The sequence below is a fragment of the Lynx canadensis genome, chromosome D3 (assembly GCF_007474595.2).
Source record: "Lynx canadensis isolate LIC74 chromosome D3, mLynCan4.pri.v2, whole genome shotgun sequence".
Classification (NCBI taxonomy): domain Eukaryota; kingdom Metazoa; phylum Chordata; class Mammalia; order Carnivora; family Felidae; genus Lynx; species Lynx canadensis.
The window spans coordinates 69,901,805-69,921,554 of record NC_044314.2 but is presented as its reverse complement, the minus strand read 5'-3'; the positions used below and the strand labels follow the sequence as shown (position 1 = coordinate 69,921,554).

Here is a 19,750-nt window from a genome sequence, read left to right as displayed (position 1 = left end):
TCTGCTTGTTGAAAGGATATTGTCCCACCTTACCTGCAAAACCTTTCTCATTTGCCACTGTCAGAATTAATTACCCTTTAGGGCTTCCCTAGTCTTAATGAGAGTATATACCATTATAGTTAGTTCATTCTTCTAGCTCTTAGCCTGTGCCAAGAGTTGGGGTCTAAAGAGTCAGAAAAATAGCAAGATGCGTAAGTGTTCGTTAGTTGCTGTTGTTATTTTTATTAGTCGTCTGCTTGTCGTGTTCTTCAGACTGCTGTCTTCTCAAGGGCAAAAATCACGTGATGCATTTTGTCTCCTCCCACCCTGTAGTACAGTCCCTTTTTATAATGAGTTCTTGAGTCGGTGTGTGTTGGAATTAAGGGTTGGACTTTTTGCTCTGACGCTGCCTGAGAGTGGAAGGAAGTGAGATGGCTAAGGTGAGAGGTGATCCTTTCTGGATCAGTTTCCCTCCTGAGGACGGGAACAGAGTCCTGCATCAGCTTGGCTGTGGTAGCAGAATTCTACCGTAACAACTTATTTTAGTTTTCTTTTTTTTTTTTTAGCAAAGCAAGGCCCTTACATTCTGAAAGCAAACAAATGTGTGAAATATCACTAATGAGGCAAAATTTTTTTTGATCTCAAATACACTTCTCCCTTTGTTCCTTTACTTTCCTACCACCTCTTTAGTTACTTGATACTTGAAAATAATTTGATCTTTAGGAAAATTAGTATATTTTCTAAATACTGTTTTACATTGAGTTGAATATTCTACTTATAAACACAATAAATGTAAATAAATATGAGGCTGGCTTTTTCAGGCATTTACCCTGTGATCAAAGATAGACATCTCATTCCTTAGGAAATCTCAAGAAAATTTACAACAATGAAAAAAGGTATGTTTCTTCATTCATTTCCTCTTTCTTGCTTTTGTTCAGATTTGAATAGACAAGTAGTTATTGAGGAAAATACAATTTAAAAAGCTGTTTACAATATCTGCTTTTAGAGAAATGATTTACGAAGTGCTATGTTAAAAAATAAAGCAGTTGTAAAAATGCCTTTTAGTAGCTGTGGATCTGAGAAACTGTGTTTCTTGCTGTTTGATATTGGATCTTTGAGACAAGAAGCTAAATACAACATTTTGAACTGTGTTAGCTTGGTGGTTTTCTATAAATAATTACTGATGGAGAAAGTGTATTGGTATAATAGTAATTTTATAAATATTTCAGATAGAATTACTGATTCAATTTGGATTAAGCAAATAAAGACATAAAATAAATAAGGTGATTTAGAGTGTATTGGTATTTAAGGCTTCTAGGTAATGGTCCTCTATCGTGTGGTACCTGTTAAATGAAACCTGAAATACTCCCCAGACAGCAGGGGAAGAAATGCCATACAAATAAGTGATCCAAAGGACATAAACCTAAATGATTGAAAATGAGTTTAAAACCTTGTATCACTTGGGAGTTTTATTTATTTTTTTTAATTTTTAAAAGTTTATTTACACTGGAGAGAGAGAGAATGCAAGTGGGGAGGGTAGAGAGAGAAGAGAGAGACTCCCAAGCAGGTTCTGTGCTGCCAGAGCAGAGCCTTGATAAAGGACTCGAACTCACCACCTGCGATATCATGACCTGAGCTGAAATCAAGAGCTGGATGCTTAGCCAAACTGAGCCACCCAGGTGCCCCTCACTTAGAGTTTTGGATTGAGTCTGACTTTTCATAGAAACATACATATATTTTCTCTTTTTTTTTTCTGATAACAGTCCACTGTTTTCAGAGCCCCCTTCCCCATTTTAAATAACTGTCTTTTTTTAAGTCCAACATGGTCTGAGTATGGGAGATTACTCTTCAGCCCACAGACCGTGCATGGTGTGCATATGGCTTCACAGACGACTTTCAGAACAGCCCCCGGGTTAGGAACCATGTAGGTCCCTTAATTTACATATGGGAAAGTAAAGCCTTGAGTGGCTTAAGTCAGCAGTCACAATTATGACATGCAGATGGAATTTAGACCTACAGGCATGTTTTGTTTGGCCTCTTAGGATGCTTTAAAATTTTTGAGCAAACGGTTAAAATCAGGAAATTTTTAGCTCTCATGAAAAATTTAGAGTATCTGGCACTGTTAGACTGATATTCCTGCATGATACCGATTGACGAAAGTTATGTCTCAGCTTCGTCTTTTACGTTATTATGTATCCTCAAGGTTTACCATATTCACAATTCTCTTTGTCTTATCCCTGACTGTGTTTTACTTAGTTCATGTCACCTGCCTTGCCCTTTGAAAATTTTTGTTATATCAGTAAGTCAAGGCAGAGTAGAAAATAGAAACTTTTCCTTGACCCCTAAGCAGTTGTAGGTTCCCGCTTTCATCACTGAGGCGTTGATTTATAAGCCTTGGGTTCTAGCCCTTCCATTGCCATTGGCTTGCTGTGTGGCATTGAACAAGCTTCTTAACCCCTCTGAAATTTAGTTTTGATATCTGTCAAATGGTCAGAGTAATAAGCATTTAAATAGTTTACATAGTTTTAAAAAATCTAAAGGTTTATATAAAAAACAGCCTTATAATTAATATTTTGGTTTAATATTTTGTTCTATATTAGATTGCTTAAAAATGCTGCTTTACCCAAAAAATACAAAAGCACTAATTCAAAGGGATACACGCACCCCTGTGTTGACAGCAGCATTATGTGCAGTCGCCAAATTATGGAAGCAAAGTGTCCATGGATAGATGAATGGATAAAGGAGATGTGGTATACATACCATAATGGAATATTATTCAGTCATAAAAAGAATGAAATCTTGCCATTTGCAATGATGTGGATGGAGCTAGAGAGTATGATGCTAACCAAAATGAGTTAGTCAGAGAAAGACAAATGCAATATGATTTCACTCATCTGGAATTTAAGAAACAAAACAAACCAACAAAGGGGAAATAAAAGAGACTTAATTGTAGAGAACAAACTGATGGTTACCAGAGGGGAGGCGGGGAAAATGGTTACCAGAGGGGAGGCGGATGGGGGAAAATAGGTGATGGTTAGGGAGTGCCCTTGTTGTGATGAGCACTGGGTGATGTATGGAAGTGTTGAATCACTGTATTGTATGCCTGAAGCTAATGGGACACTGTGTGCTAACTATACTGGAATTAAAAAAAGTAGAACTAGGTGACTGGGAAATTAATAGTAATGTCCTGTAGACAATTTAAATATATGTACTAAAAATGTAAAAATAAAAGAATGCTCCTTCAATTAATGCCCTTTTCCTACCGTGAACACCTTCAGTGCATTCTATAGGATAAAGTCCAAATTTCTCTGCCTTACAACATCCCCTACCATTTGGTTGCAGAATACCTTACCAAAGTACCTTTTACTTTGTATAGAATGGAACTGACTTTCACTCATTCACCCTTTAACACCTGTCCCCATTCATTCTTTTTTCCATTAAATATTGAGCACTTCTGCTGTGCCAGATACAACTTGGGGCACAGAAGACTACAAAAACTGAACAAGACAAAGACTCTGCTTCTAACGTTCTCATACTTAAGCCTTATATTTTAGGCAGGTCAGTATTGTGTATCTTGAATACATCTTATATATGCTTGTCTCTTTGTTCATACTCTTCTCCTTTTCTCTTTCTTTCATTCAACAAATATTTAATGATCGCTTATTGTGTCAGGTATTTTTCACTGGGTGTTGGTATTATAGCAGAGCATAGTCCCCGCTCCCTTGGAATTTATGTTCTTGTGAGATGAATAAGACATTAAGCAAACAAATAAAATATATGTCATAAGGGCTATGAAGTAAATTGTAGCAGAATAAGGAAGATAGAACGTAGTGGTGTGTGGGCCATGGTGCTATTATTTTAGAAGGAATGGTGAGAGACAGCCTTTCTAATATGGTAATTTGAACAAAGTCCTGAAGGAACCAAGGGAGAGAAACAAGAGGCTATCTGAAGGAAGAGTGATTCAGACAGAGGGTGCAACAAGTATATGTCCCAAGGGTGAGCCCTTGGGACAGTGAGGTGGTCAATAGAGCAGGAGCGGAGAAAGCGAGCAGGAGAGGGGTAAGAGATGAGTTCTGAAAGGTAGAAGGGTCCAGATCCTGAAGATCAATTACTGACCATGGTAAGCACCTTGGCTTTTGGCTCTAGAATGAGTTGTATCTCCTCTGAATGTTTACTTCACATTCCTTTGTGAAACCTTCCTTGACCATCCCTGTTGACAATGATTTCTGCCTCTAACTCCTGGCACAACTGCTGACCACGTCCTTTGTTGTTTAACTGACTAAGGCAATGCCTGGTTGTCTTATGTGTCCTCTGTTTTGTCCTAACTTCCTTGTAACTTCCTCTAGCATAGGGACTTGTCATTATACCTTTCTGTCCTAAATTTTGCTTTGTATCTAGTGTATGTTTGTACCTAGTGTATGTTTGTTTGGTGAGGCTCTTGCTTCAGAGATCAGCAATAGGAGTTTGAAAGTGATGTCTAAGAAAGAAGGGAAAGGACTTGGTGGTTAAATATAAGGAATGATGTCAAGGTTTTGTTATCCTGGGATGATAACAGTGCTATGGACAGATGAAGGAAAGCTAGGAAGAGAAACTGATTTTGGGGTAGATAGATGAATTTGGTTTGCATTTTACTGACCTTTGTATGCTAGCAGGATAACCACATTAAGCTGTGTAGAATGATTTGGGTATGTCAGAACATATACAGAGTATTGGTGTTATTTGCTGGTATTATTTGACTGCTGACTAGTATGTAGTTTCAAGAGCAGGGACAGCCTCCTACTCATATTTCTAGTGCCTGGAACAAGGGCTGGCAAATAATAGGTGCTTAGGTCATAGGCACTTAATATAGTTCTACTGAGATGAGAGGTAGCTATGATGCACATTGTCAATAGCTCATGGGCCCTGGAATCACATTATTGTGGGTCTGAATACCAGCCCCAGCACCTTCCGTGCGTTGTGGTCTTGGTTGAGCACGTGACCCCTCTGAATCTCAGTGTCCTCATTTGGAAAATGGAACGATAAGACCTTCCCTGCAGGGCTTCAGATAATGAATGTAGGCATAGATCCTGGCACGGAGTAGTGGTTTAAGATACAATACCTATTCATTCAGCTGTAATTGTTATATTATTATTATAAAAAAGGTAATGCTTTCACTATTGAATTTCAGACTCTTAGGCTTAGAAAAGATCTCAAAAGTAACCTGTTTCTGATCACTGTTTTGTGTATTTTAGTAACATTTATAATCAGATACGGTTAGTGTCCAATCTGCATAGAATCACCTACATCAGCCAATCCTGCCAATGCATATAGAACTCGGAGACTAATAAGTTAAACGTTGCTGGAACTTGGACTCATAGTACATCAGTTACTGTTATTATGTACATTAGTATTCTAGAAGCTTACACCAGCCATTATATTCCCATCTATCAAAATAGCCTCATGGTGGGATAGGATTTGATAGACATGTTGGATGACAAATAATAGTGGAATTACATAGTATCTTGCGTTTGGAGATGTATCTCCTTAAATAGTATGGAATCATTTTACAGAAGATGAATGAAATTAGTGCTAGATTTAGAGAAGCAGAGTTTTTTCTTGATTAATTTTTTTATTTTTTAACATACCTGAAATCTTTTTTCTTCAGATCATACATTGAGATTTGTAGCTTTTTGGACTAGAGTCCTTTTCTATTCCTTTTTTGTTTTCTCTTGATGTAACTCACAAATTGAAATACATCTTTTGAAATGGTTTCCTGATTTTGTAGGTCTCTTCTGGCTCTGATTCCTTGGGAGCTGCTGGGTGCCTCTCAAACTGTATGCTTACTTTTGCTTTGGAGCAGATGTCGTGGCACTAAGACCCAGAAACCGTTTGCTCTGTGTGGCTGGAGCTGGGCAGGCTGTGCTCACACTGAAGGGAAGGAAGTCATTAGTGCAGACTGAGCTGTGGAGTTGGGTTCTTGCAGGATTTCCTTCCAGCCTTTCCCCACTAAGGTTCTTGGGAATTAAAAAAAAAAATCTAAACACACAAACCAAGTTTTCCTATTTACAGTGTTCAGGGAAGGTAGGCATTTCGGGAAAGGCAGATCCTTTCCCCAAGTTAGCCAAGAAGGAAGAAAAAGCAGCGTAAAGAAGCTCTGATTACAGATCTTTGGAATTTTCTTTGCTAAATTTTACAAACGAGAAATACACCCAGAATTTTGGGAGTTGCTCCAGGCTGCGCGTGAGGGTTTGATTGCTTGTCTAATCTTTTTTTTTGAGAAGAGGAGAATTCGCCAAAAGGGGTTTGGATGGCAGGAGCCCGGCTCCGTTTCTGCAGCAGCTCTCGTCCTGAGTCTGTTCTCTGAGGGAGGGTCTCTGCAGCCGGCTTGGAGACCCCCTGCCGCAGGCTCCTTTTGCAGGCGCTTGGGGGGTGGGGGAAAATGCCCCGCTCTGGCAGGAGTACGCTGGTTGCTGCTGGGACTTCCTAGCCCGGTGGGAAGTGTGTTCGTGGTGTGGGGATACTTTTCATTGAACTGAAGGCGAAAAGACTGGACTCTCCTGGGCTTTTTCCCTTCGCAGTGAATATGGGGAAGAATTAGGGGGTGGGAGGGAGGCAGCATGACTTGCAGTCGCGGCTGCCCTGCATCTGCCCCCAGCCCCCAGCCAGCATCTTGATGTTCCACGTATCGGCTGTACAAATATGATGAAATGGCAGCCCCGGAAGAAGGTAAGTGTCCTGGAGCGGGGACGGGGCCCTGATGCCCGACCCAGGGAAGGGTGACTGGGGGCGGTTGCCCTCGGGTCCTCCATCCCTTCTGTAGTTTGCTGGGCTGGCCGGTCCAAGCATCTCAGTCCCTTTAGGGACTTGGCGCCAGTCCCCCAGGGACGAGTTACTAAGTCTAGCCTGCGTCCACTGCCCTCTTAAGTTTTTCCTTCTTGGTGTGCCTGGAGTCTCAGGGGTGACAGCTCAGAAACACCCGGTTGCTTTAGAAGCCCCGTGAAGCCAGCGACACGATTAGCTTTGCAAGGACCCAGCCAAGAGCTGCCAGAGTCCAAGGACTCGGTGGCGCCCTGTCTTGGGGGGGCCATTTGGGGCCGCACCCTCCCCCCCCCCATACATTCCAGCGTCCCTGCAGGTGGGTGTTGCAGCACCTACTTCCCCAAGGGGTTAATAGGTTGCGAGCCTCTGGCAGCTGCTTCCCAAGGGCCCCGCTGGGGGCGAACATCCCCAGCACAACCGCCCAGCAGCTGGTTCCCGGGCAGCCCGGCCGCGGGGCCTCCTGCCCCGGCGCCTGGGGCCGGTCCGGGCCTTCTGCCTGCGGGGCTCCCGGGCTGCCGCGTGGGCCCGCGCGAGTGCGCGCGCCGGCCATTGTGCACGGGTGTGTGTCTGTGCGCTGTCAGCGTGCAGGGCGTGGTGGTGCATCGATCGTGGGGAAGAGGGGGAGGGGGCACTTTGCTTTTGCGAGATTATTTCCTAATATGGCTCCTTTGTTGAGAACTCAAGAAAAAAAAAATCCAGTGGTTCTATCAAAATAAATTGCTATTGGTCCCAGAAATAACGTTTCTAAATGTGGGACTGGTCCCTACCCCAGGACGCTCAGGGAGAAAGACAGCTTTCTTTAAGTTGTTGGCGGCTGTAGGTTTGGCTAGGGTTCCCTTTTGCTAACTTGTCTGACTGGCGCTGTTAGGTGAACCCAGTGGTTCACTGCATAGCAGGACCTCCCCCCGCCCTCCAAATACCTCGTTTGGCCATGGTTTTATTGACATTCTTCTAAAGGAAAGCACAGCGAACTGAATGTGCTGTGCCCCTCCCCAGCCTTGACCTGTCTCGGTTAGCAGCTGGATGGGTTTTTACTTGAACTAGCCAAACTGACTCCTTCTTTGTGGCATGATGTGTGATACCGTGTATACCAGAGTTGAGATAGAAATCATGTGGGAGATGATTCCCTGATATTGTGCGTTGGCTATATTGCTAGAGAATCTAACAAACCATGCTTTAGTATAGCCTGGTAAATTGAAAGGTTTTCTTTGATATGTAATTAATGCAATTTTGATCTCTGACACTAAGTCATTTCTACCTCCTCCTGAAGTCAGAATCTCTCATATATTAGTTCTCATCGTAGAGCTTCTTTCAGTGAGATTGGTTTCATTTACTTTAGTTAAAAGAGATCCACGTATCACCTCCTTCTAATCCCCAATCAAATTCAGAGTCAGGTTGAGGAAAACCGTAGAAGAAACCATATAATTAAGCAATTTAAACAGATACTGTGTATTCCTAAAGTGCTCCCCCATTTCTTCTGTATTTGTAAATTGCATATTTATGAGTACTTTTAAGACGTCTGCAAACTATACATTCATAAATGTCTGTTTTTTCTATTTTACCCAATATGCAGTAACTCATGCAGTTATGTCTGTGGAAACCCCTCTGGGTACTGGTATTGCTTGAACCACGGAAGTATTATTCTTGGCAGTCAGGTGGATTTCTGGACTCTGGAAGATTCTGTTTCAAGTGTTAGGATTCACTCTGCAGTATTTACTCACTCTATGATGCTTAAATGGCTATAACAGAAGGTTGTGTTTATCCACTGTATTCATAATCCCAAACCATCATGTTAAAAGATCCAGATATAATTCTGCAGAGTTCATAGAAGATTAAAAAATAAGCTGAGCCATCAAATACTGTGTGATTTTTTGGTGGTGGCTGGAGAACAATTCTTGATGTTTATACATTGGAAATGGAAGCTTCTTTGGACAATACTCAGTATTCAAAACCGGTAGGGCAACAGTAAGTCTTTATAAAAATTAGGTTTATTTTCTTATTCTTTCAAGAATACTCTCATGATCAGATCATTGCCATGGTTTCTGGCTGGGTCTGCTAACACATTTGTAGTAGAATAGTCACATGCCATGTGTTTGCCAAACTGTTTCATAAAATCCTTTACGCTACAGATGAAAAGTGATACTGCATTGATGTGATTTTAACAAAGCTGGGAAGATCATCTATAGAATGCCGGCTGCCCCAATAGCATTTGTCTATAGCTGGCGTTATGACTAGGATTGGTTGGTAACTCGCTGTCCTGGTGTCCTGTCAGCTACCAGTCCTGGCTTTTATCAATTCTGGGATAACTCTCAAGAGAATGACCATAGCTTCTAGGCTGCTTTGTCTCTGAGAATACAGCTGGGATACCTGATGGAGGGGAGCTCCTTAGTCCTCTTTCTTTACTTGCTGAGGTTAAACTGAATACTAAATTCAAGATGTGTGCTCCAATATTCAATTAGGGTCTCCTAAACTTTTCGCCAAGAAACCACCAAAACGTGATTAATCACGTTCACCCTCACAACCAGTGAGGAACTTAGGACCCAGTCTTCCAGAGCATAGGGGACCTCCTACCAAGAGCCCTGTAATTCTCCCTAAAAAGTAAGATTCTGTGCAACTGTGATTGCATCATGGTAAGAATGACATTTAATATCATGCTGCCATTTTTTTTTTCATGCCAGTAAGCATCTCTACTTGTTCTCGTATCCATTCATTTAATTCTTTTTCAGTCAGGTGGCAGGTGTTATATGTTTGCATTTTACAGAGAAGGAAACAGGTTAGAGAGATGCAATGACTTAAGCCAGAGTCACATAGCATGGCAGGATTGGACCAGCCCTTGTTACTTCAAGATGTGTGTTCTTCACCCCTGTACTTGGGAGTTTATCCAGGAAAGATAAAGGCTGATTGCTGAGGTGATCTCAGTATATAAGGAAGGTTAACCATAGCTCTGCTCCCTCATTTCTGGATACTGGCACCAAGATGCTCTTCTTTCCCTCTCCTTCTTGAAGAGACACAGTGATTTATCTACCTCTGAATTCTTGGAGCATTAGAATCTGTGCTCTTCTAGGCTGAGTGCCTTTTATTGATACCAATCTTTTTTTTTTAACTAAATTTTTAAAGTTTATTTATTTATTTTGAGAGAGACAGAGACAGCATGAGTGAGGAAGGAGCAGAAAGAGAGAGAGGGGAGAGGAGAGAATCTGAAGCAGTTTCCGTGATGCCAGTACAGAGCCCAACTTGGGGCTCAAACTCATGAAACCATGAGATAGCAATCTTTTAAAAAATCTCTTTTCGTATCCAGCCTCTCAATTACACTTCAAGTTCCTTGAGTTTGGGAACCATATCTCATACCTCTTTTTTTGGTGTCAAGGATAATATAGTTGCTCAATAAATATTGACATAAAAGTAAAAAAAGAACTATTACTTTGTAAAACTTGGATCTTTAGACTTTCTTATTCTAAGAGGTAGTAGTAAGTTTACATGTAAGAAAAGATACAAAATATTTCAATTGATTCATAGATACTAGACTGTAGTGGATTATTAAAGAGCACCAGAATATTTTGACACTTGATTCTGGTCTTTTGTAGAGAATGTTAGGAAGGGAGGGGACAGCCACACTTTCCACAGAATATCCATGGCATTCATTGTTAAAATGACATACTACCAGGAGCCATGGACCAGACTCCTGATTCAGTGTCATGATCCTTTTATTAATGTAACCTTATTGGCCCTGGCAAAATATACTTTCCCCTGTGAGGCTATCATACCACACATTATTTTTATCTTGTACTTGCAGAAATGATAGTAATTAAAATGCTCATTGCATAGAAACATGTTTGTTTACAATTCTGAAGTGATTCCTGCTCTTTAAAATCCAAGGATTAGTATCAGATAACACTGTGTAAATAAGACTGCAGTCAAAACCTGCAGGAAAGCTGCTGCTGATTGGATTTTTTCATTGCTTATCTAATGTTATTTTACTGTTCACCACTAATAAAGATCATTAATAGGAATATGTCACATAAGCGACGTTAATTATGTCATTTGAGAATCATATGATGTATTTATCCTTGTTATACTTGTCACATTAATACAATGTGAATCTGGCTTCTTAAATGACTTCTCTGATAGCACTTCATTTAAAAAGCTTGTTTGGAAGCTCACTTGTAAGGATTCCATCCTGTAAATCTGTGTCTTGGAATAGCTTATTCCTTTTACAGAAGGGTGTATTTCAAATCCCTGTACTTTCTCTATGATAAAGTATTTGTTTCTGGATTTGAAAGTGAAAAGTCTCAAATTAAAAAAAATTCTTTTTAATGTTTATTATATTAGAGACAGAAAGAGAGAGAATGAGGCAATGCATGAACGAGGGAGGGGCAGAGAGAGAGGGAGACACAGAATCGAAGCAGGCTCCAGGCTCCGAGCTGTTAGCACGGAGCCCGATGCCGGGCTCGAACTCAGGAGCTGTGAGATCCTGGCCTGAGCCAAAGGCAGACGCTTAGTCGACTGAGCCACCCAGGTGCCCCCCCCCCCCCCCCGCTTTTAATGTAATAGTATAAAATTAGACTTAAAAATAATCAAGCATTGTGGACAAAAGTACGTGTAAAGAGAAGTCTCACAAATTTTCATGATAAAGGTCTTTCTGCAAATCCATTCTATACACCATTCCCAGGTCAGTGCAACCTAGAGACCGAGGTTTTTGTTCTGGCACTTCCCATGACTTGTGTCCTTGGGCATGTCATTTAATCTTTCACATGTGACCCCCCCACTGTTATAGGTAGCACCTCATTATCACTTGCTGGATGTCTTGCAAATGGCATCCTAATGATTTTTCTTTTCCTGGTCTCTTCTTTTTTTTTCCTCTGGTTTTTCCTTCTTACTCCTCTTAGAGTTATTGTTAGCCTCCTCCCCTCCTCCTGCCCCCACACATGTTCACATTATTCACCTCCTTAAAACCCTGCTGTGTCTCTCCATTGTTTAGTAGAGGTCTTCCAAGTGGGTAAGCACACCTTGGGTTAGGGGATGTGGAAGAAAAATAACTGGGTTATGAGGGAAAATACGAAAACTTCTGTTTTTATGGTTTTTTTTTTTAATTTAAAAGAATAAGAAACAAATCAAGTTTTGCTGATCTTCCAGTATGGCTTGCCACTTGTGTGCTCACTGGTTCAGAGGCCGCAGGGATCCTTAGTGGTGCCCCCTCACTGTTCCTGTCAGTCGTTTGTTGACCTTCAGTGTGCTGTGGTCGACTGTAGTTTCCATCATGAAAGATTGTGCCTTAAGTGACTAATTTTATTAGAAGAAGAAGAAGAAGAAGAAGAAGAAGAAGAAGAAGAAGAAAGGAAATTGTAGTGTAGACTCTATAGAGATGAAGAGGATGGGCTCTGCAGCTAGACGGCCTGGCTTTGAATTGACTGCCTCGCTCAGCCGCTTTGTAGCTGTGTAGCCATCCTTAACCTCTCTAGACCTCAGATGTCTCATCTACTGAAGGCAAATGGCACTTAGCTCCTAGTATGACTATGAGGATATGATGTAAAATGCGTACGAGGAGTGCCTCGCACCTAAAATGTGCTTACTGCATTTTTGCCTGTTGGTGTGACTGTATCCTACAATGCAGCTGGCCATGGCTCATCAGGGCATGGCTGCCGTGCATTTGCGTTTACTCCTTCTTTGCCTCCAATCTCTTCTCCTTGTAGTACTCTCCTTAATTTACCTTCCTTTCGTCACTGGTCATGACTCTGAGAGCTAACTCAGTCTTCTTCTCCTTCGTGAATTCTTCTGTCATTGCTGGGCATAGCTGGCAACACTCTCCTTTGACTGTACTTGTATGGGCTACAGTCATAGCCCTGCACTGTAGCTGGTCAGTGTGTCCGTCTCTACCAGTGGAATGTTACAGGGTCATAACTGAATGAGTGAATGTTTGAAAAAATGTAATGCATCTATGGAAAGAGGTGGTCAGTTGATCTTCAACCAGTTGGTTGACTTTGCCAGGTATTGAAGATGCCTAACGTTCAAGTTTATATCTGCCCATTTCTCACCCTCTTAGAACACCATATTGACTCCGAGGGAGGGTGATTCATTGAAGGGGTAATCTTAACTATGCACCCATTAAAAATGAAGTCACAGGGGTGCCTGGGTGGCTCAGTTGGTTAGGTAAGCGTCTGGACTCTTGATTTCGGCTCAGGTCCTGATCTCATGTTTTGTGAGATCGAGCCCTGCAGCGGCCTCTGCACTGGCAGCATGGAGCCTCCTTGGGATTGTCTCTCTCCCTCTTTCTTTCTGCCCCTCCCCCACTCATTCTCTCTCTCAAAATAAACAAATGTTAAAAGAAAAAGAAAAGAAAGTCACAGTTATGAGGTAGTGGCTGCACAATATTGTGAATGTACTGTGTGCAACTGCATTGTACCCTTTAAAATGGCTAATTTTGTGGGGCGCCTGGGTGGCTCAGTTGGTTGAGCATCTGACTCTTTTTTTTTTAATGTTCATTTATTTTGAGAGAGAGAGAGAGAGGGAGAGTGAGCGAGCATGAGTGGGGGAGGGGCAGAGAGAGAGGGAGACACAGAATCTGAAGCAGGCTCCAGGCTCTGAGCTGTCAGCACAGAGCCCAACACAGGGCTCAAACTCACGAACCTGAGATCATGACCTGAGCCGAAGTCAGGTGCTTAACCGACTGAGCCACCCAGGCCCCCCCCCCCCCCTTTTTTTTTAGTGTTTATTTGACAGTCTGACTCTTGATTTCAGCTCAGGTCATGATTCCAGGGTTGTGGGATAGAGCCCTGCATCAGGCTCAGCACTGAGCATGGAACCTGTTTGAGATATTCTCTCTCTCTCTCTCTCTCTCTCTCACTCTCACTCTCACTCTCTCACTCTCTCTCTCTCCCTCTGCCCCTTCCCCTGCTCATGCTCATGCTCATGCTCTGTCTCTGTCTTTGTCTCTCTCTAAAATTAAAAAAAAAAAACCTCTTTAAAATGGTTAATTTTGTATTATATACGTTCGCCCCAATTGAAAAAAGGGGAGAGAAAGTTAACAGTTATTTGTGACACATCACCTGACATCAGTACAGCAACACCGTGGTTGTAAACCCCCAGAGTAAATCTTTGTTCCCTTTAGCCTTAAATATTTTTGATTCTGTAAGATTGGTAAGGAATGGTCATCTATAGAAAGCTACTTCCGGGAACGTTCGTGAAGCTGGGAACGGTGGATAGACTTGATAAGAAGTGAAGGAAGTCAGCGAGGAGAAAATCTGATTTGGCACCTTTAGTGTTCAGGAGCTAGCCAGTAAACATTGCCAGTGTGAGAGGCTACAGAGTTTAATTGGCCCAACCTCAAAAAAGGGCGCCAGCAGCCACCTTCACTTTGCTAGTCAGTTACAGTGATGACACACTGTGCAAAACACAGCGGGAGCAAGAGAAAACCTGAAGTCCTGGCTGGCCCCGCCAGCTTTAGCTTCCACGGTGAATTCATTGAATCATTAATAACAATGTATGTCTCTGCTTTAGGAGTTTGCTTTTATTGATGTGTTAAAACCATGTAGTTTTATGGAAAGCTATAAAAATTACATCATTTAACAGACATTTTCAGGATTTATATGAATCTTTTGTCCTGAACTTTTTGGCGTCTCTCCGCCCCCCACAGTCCCCCAACCCGCCTTTTAGGTTTTTGTAGCTAAGAGGAGTATTCTCATATGATTGAGCCCTTGGTTATTTATTGTGTTAGGGTATTCTGTCTTTGTGATTTTGAGTATTCTATGCTTTTAGCATATATTTTAAGAAAAAAACAAAATTGTGTCATTTGGCTTATACCTTCTGTGTAATAAATTTAGCATTTTTTAGAAAAGATACATGAAATAAGCTTGATGACAGTTATCAAAGCTGCACATAAGCTTTTGCTGGTAGATGTCTCTCAGTTTGGATTCTTAAGGACTGAAATTTCTCAGGGTTCTGTCTGATTATGTAAGCAACTGTCCATTCTTGAATGCACCCATATTGCTAGCATTATTTAATTTGTGGGAGATAATATTTTGTATTTATATCATGTCAGGGGATTCATACTTGTAGAGGCACACATATGGAGGCAATTCTGAGTTAGAGAGCAGTTGACATTTGGAATAGGGTCAACGTGGAGTTGGGAGCCAGGAGGTCATTGTGGGAACTCCTTGTGTTGGACACGTACTCTCCCAAAATGCAGTACGTGTAGACTTGAACTTAGAAAGATACTAGCGGGCACAGGGAAGGAGAAGAAACTCATAAGGAAACTTTTTTGCACATCCTAGGATAACTTTGTTATATCCTATATTGGCATAACAACACTGGCAGGATTAGAAATAGCTTTTTTCCCCCATTGATAAATTATTCCTTATTCTAGTTTGTCCAATATAGGTGTTCCTTGTTTTGAGGAAAATCAAAATACAATATTTTGAATCTGAAAGCAGACTGAATCCCAACTTACTTTATATAACTAAAAACCTCGAGTGTCCATGGGGCGCCTGGGTGGCTCAGTCGGTTGTGCGTCTGACTCTTGATTTCAACTCAGGTCATGATCTCACGGTTTGTGGGATTGAGCCCCACGTTGGGCTCTGCACTGACAGTATGGAGCCTGCTTGGGATTCTCTCTGCTCCTCCCCACCCCCGCCCCGACCCTGCTCTCCTCATGCTCGCTCTCTGTCTCTCAAAATAAATAAACATTAAAACACCCCCACACACACACACACACACACACACACACACACAAACACACACCCTTGAGTGTTCATTATATTTATTTGGATCATACTTAACTGCTCTGACAATTAGTTGTTAAGCATATTTTATTTTTTAAATATTTATAAATGAACATAACAGGTATGCATGCACACATTTCAGTATTATGTTCAACTGTGGTGTCTATGAAAAACTATAGTGCTTAAGCCCAGACCTATCGGATATTTTTGGAGCTGTGTGTGGTTGTGGAGTTGAGATTTTCAGGCATAAATAAGATTGTTGTTTTTGAGGAGTAGAAAGAAAATGTCATAGGGGGTGACTGTGGACTCATTTTCATTTTGGTTGGATTTTGGGTCTTTATTACTTAATAATAATTAGCTTTTTCTGATAGAGGGTAGGCTTGAGATAGAAAAGATAAAGTGCAAACCACTTTGTTTTATTATTAATAATTTTGGCAAAGATTTTAGGTTGAACTGTGTGAAATTGTTGATGTTTGGCCATCTTTTACCTACAAAAATGGAAATTTATTATGGTTTAATTAATATTTGGGGGGTTAGGAATGGTGGTGATAAATATTGAAATTAAGACTAAAATGTGTTTGGGGGATTAATTATGAATTAATTTCAAAGTCAGTATGGTTTCTTGGAAATCACTACACTAATATTTAGTTTATTCTATGGTGTTCTTGTGAATTTCTTGTTAATTCAAACTTAATTCATCAACTGCCAACCCTTGTTAAATTTCAAACATTTTTTTTTGATGTGAAATTTTCTAAAATGTATTACACATTTCCTGCCTTCTTAAAGAGAAGGTACTAAATGTGAATCAAACTTCTGATTGATGGGGCACCTGGGTGGTTCATTCAGTCAAGTGTCCGATTCTTGATTTCAGCTTGGGTCATTATCTCATGGTTTGTGGGTTCGGGCCCCACATCAGGCTCTGTGCTGACAGTGGGGAGCCTACTTGGGATCCTCTCTCTCTTGCTCTCTCTCTGTTCCTCCCCCACTTGGGCGTACTCTCTCTCTCTCTCAAAATAAATAAATAAACTTAAAAAATATAAACTTCTGATTGCTTAGGATATTATCACAAACATGAGTTATTCTACTTTGCTATAGTATAGCAATACTATAGGAGTTTTTAAGGAATGTAGAGTTATTTGTTCCTATACCAAATGACCCTAGATTGTTCCTTGATTCTTTAAAAATACTTGTATGTCTTCTTTGTAGAGTTTTTTTCTTTCTCTCCATGTTGCCCACAGTAATGCTGCTGTCATGTGCCTACCTCCTGCGGTTTGTTGTGTGTATCTGTTTCCTGTCTGTGGTGGGTAGGAAACCCAGCTAACTGAGTCTTAGCTTGTGATTAAGACGAAAGTAAGTACTCAGAACGAGGGTTTCTCTTACAAGTATGTGAACTTTAGAGTGTGAACTGTGGCTTTCTATTTTGACAGCATAGAGGTTTTTTGTTTTTTGCTTTTTTAATACTTTCTGGTTTTAGGCTAGGTTTTAGGTTGTTGAGGTGGTTAAACAAGTGACCTTTTGATAAGTGAGATATTTATTATGCTGTTGATTACTAAGAGTTAGATATATATGAGGAGGCATGATCACAGGGTTTTGAAAATGAAAACATTTGAATTGATTTGATAAATACCACTGTCGTTTTTCTTTTCTTTGTCTTTGCTTTGGTGTGTCTGGCTTGGCATTTTTAAAAATAACTTGTTCATATATATACACAGAAGGAACCAGCAGCAGTAGTTAACGTGAGGGTAGAATTGCGTATCCTAGGGAATGTATGTGATTGCCTTTGAGAAGAAGCGACCAAAGGATGTGGGATTTATTTAAATAGTAATTAGTTACATATTAATTAACTAAAACATTATTTTTTTATTGACACAAATATTACTTATTTTAAACAACATTTTTGGTTTTAGCCTAGGCTCTTGCTAGACAGTATTTATGATACTGAGACTAAAACATTTTTCGGAACGAAAGGACCTTAAGGAGCGCTTCGTGTTCCAGATGAGGAAGCAGAGTCCCAACCAGTAGGGTAAACTGGCACCTTTGTTTTCTTTTTTTTTTTAATTTTTTTAATGTTTATTCATTTTTGAGAGACAGAGTGTAAACAGGGGAGGGGCAGAGAGAGAAGAATCCGAAGCAGGCTCCAGGCCCTGAGCTGTCAGCCCAGAGCCACCAGCACAGAGCCAGATGCAGGGCTCAAAGCCACAAACCACAAGATCATGACCTGAGCTGAAGTCAGATGCCTAACCGGCTGAGTGCCCCAGGTGCCCCAACTGGCACCTTTGGAATCACATAGCTTTTCAGGCCCCAGGTCTGAGTATTCCAAGTGGAGGCCATATCCACTGGGCTGTACTTCTTGTACTTCCCTAGGAATTTGGGCTTCCCTAGGGTTGGGCTTGTTTATAAAAAAAGACATGAGAAATTTGCTTTGCTTTCAGCGACATCTTCTGTGACTTATTTTCCTAAAATTCCTTTGTGCTCATCTTTTAAAAATCCATAGTAAAATGAATATATGAAAACAAATAGTAGCATTTGTTTGCTCTTAGTTTTGTCGTTACTTGGCAAGACATTCAGATACGGAATCTGTATAACCTCTTATCATAGCTGGTAGGGAGGTATTCATGAACCATCAGGACCTTAGTCACTGAGAGGCCTCACTTGAGGTGGAGGATGGGGTTACTTTGATGGGGACCACGAGTAGCCGAGAAGCAGCAATCAGGGGTGTCGGAGTGCAGAAACACTGACTCCATCTCTGGCCCTGCAGCTTGTCCCTGCCCATGCAACGACCTGCCTCTGTGGTACGCGTTCCAGGCCCCTGGAGGGTAACGGGTGCCTTGACCAGGATGCAGGAAGTCTTGTTCAGATCCTACCTTAAAGGATCCACTTTAGATAACTACTAGTGAGCCTCTGGTGCACAGACGGTGCCCCTTTGGAGAACTACCCCAGGACCTCACCACTGTCCCCCTACCTTTATAAAAGCTGTGGCTTGAGGTCCAAACAGGGCAGAGAATAGAGGTGGAGGATGGGGCAGAGGATGGTTGCCTACAACCTGGATCATCCATCTGCCAGATACCCCTGTCAGGAAGTTACCCTGAATAAAACTCTTTGTAAACATATGGGGTGTAAACATATTGCTCTGTTTTTTGGTCTTAAAGTGCCTTCTCGGTCTGGGGAATACTTTATCAGTATCCTCCACCTTCTAAGAAAGGGTCTGTGATATGGGGAGAGAGGAAAAACAGTTGAAAGTGGGAATAGAGGATGTGGGTGACAAACTTCACATACTTCATATGGGAGGATGAGTTCTGGGTCAAAGTAGTTGATGCAAAGAACCAAGAGTCAGGGAAGAAAAAATCATGACTATTAGCAATAAAGATGAAATAACTTATCTGAAAAGTAAATGGTTTATGTAGGTTTACACAAATGTGAAATAGACCTCACTGGTAAGTGAATCATACCAGGATGTCCTTGTCTCTGTTCTAATTATTTCTCATGATAGCTATGGTTCTTGAGAAATTTTAATGAACCATATAAATGCTATCCCATTTATAGTGGTCACGAAACAAACAATTTAGAAGAACTGGGTTATTATGGAAACCAGTATTTTCAGTAAATAATTGTAACTGTGGGTAAATCGTCTGTGTTAATTTGAACAGAACTCTCTTTTATTTTTTAAAGTGAATATATACTGTACCTTTGCGTTGCACCATACTGGATTAAGAGTGAATGAGAATGTCAAATTTCTAAAGCCAATTTTAAATTATAAATTTATATAATTTAAATTTAAATTATAAATCTATAGGCTATTCTGCTAACATTTAGAAGCTGATTAAAAGAGGATAAAATGTGGAGAAAGTGTATAGATTTATCTCTTAAAAATTTAAACAGAAAAATTCTAACTTTAAGAGATACCAGTTAAAGGAAAGATCTTCAACTATAGGTCACTGACTGTGTTACTACATATGCAAGTATAATTAACACTTATATTGACCCAATAAACCAGGGAAGTTAATAGGCACAGAGGTTATAATCTCATCATGGGTGAGTTTTAAACACTAATATAAAATTGTACAGTTTTTGGATAAATAGAACCAGATATTTGTTGAGAGTTTAAAATGTGTATAATTTCTTAATGGATTCTGTAGCCATTTTAGAGACTGTTTCCATGATACATGCTCTTATAAGTTTTTATTTTGAGTTTATTTATTTTGAGAGAGAGAGAGAGAGAGAGAGAGAGAAAGTGCCCATGTGCACAAATGGGGGAAGGG

General features: G+C 40.7%; 1 protein-coding gene across 1 annotated transcript in view; it reads left to right on the top strand.

Moving 5' to 3' along the window:
* LOC115528120 (tetratricopeptide repeat protein 28-like) overlaps window positions 1–19,750 on the top strand; it is a 452,468-nt gene that overhangs the window by 202,195 nt on the left and 230,523 nt on the right. The gene's annotated exons all lie outside the window — the stretch shown is intronic.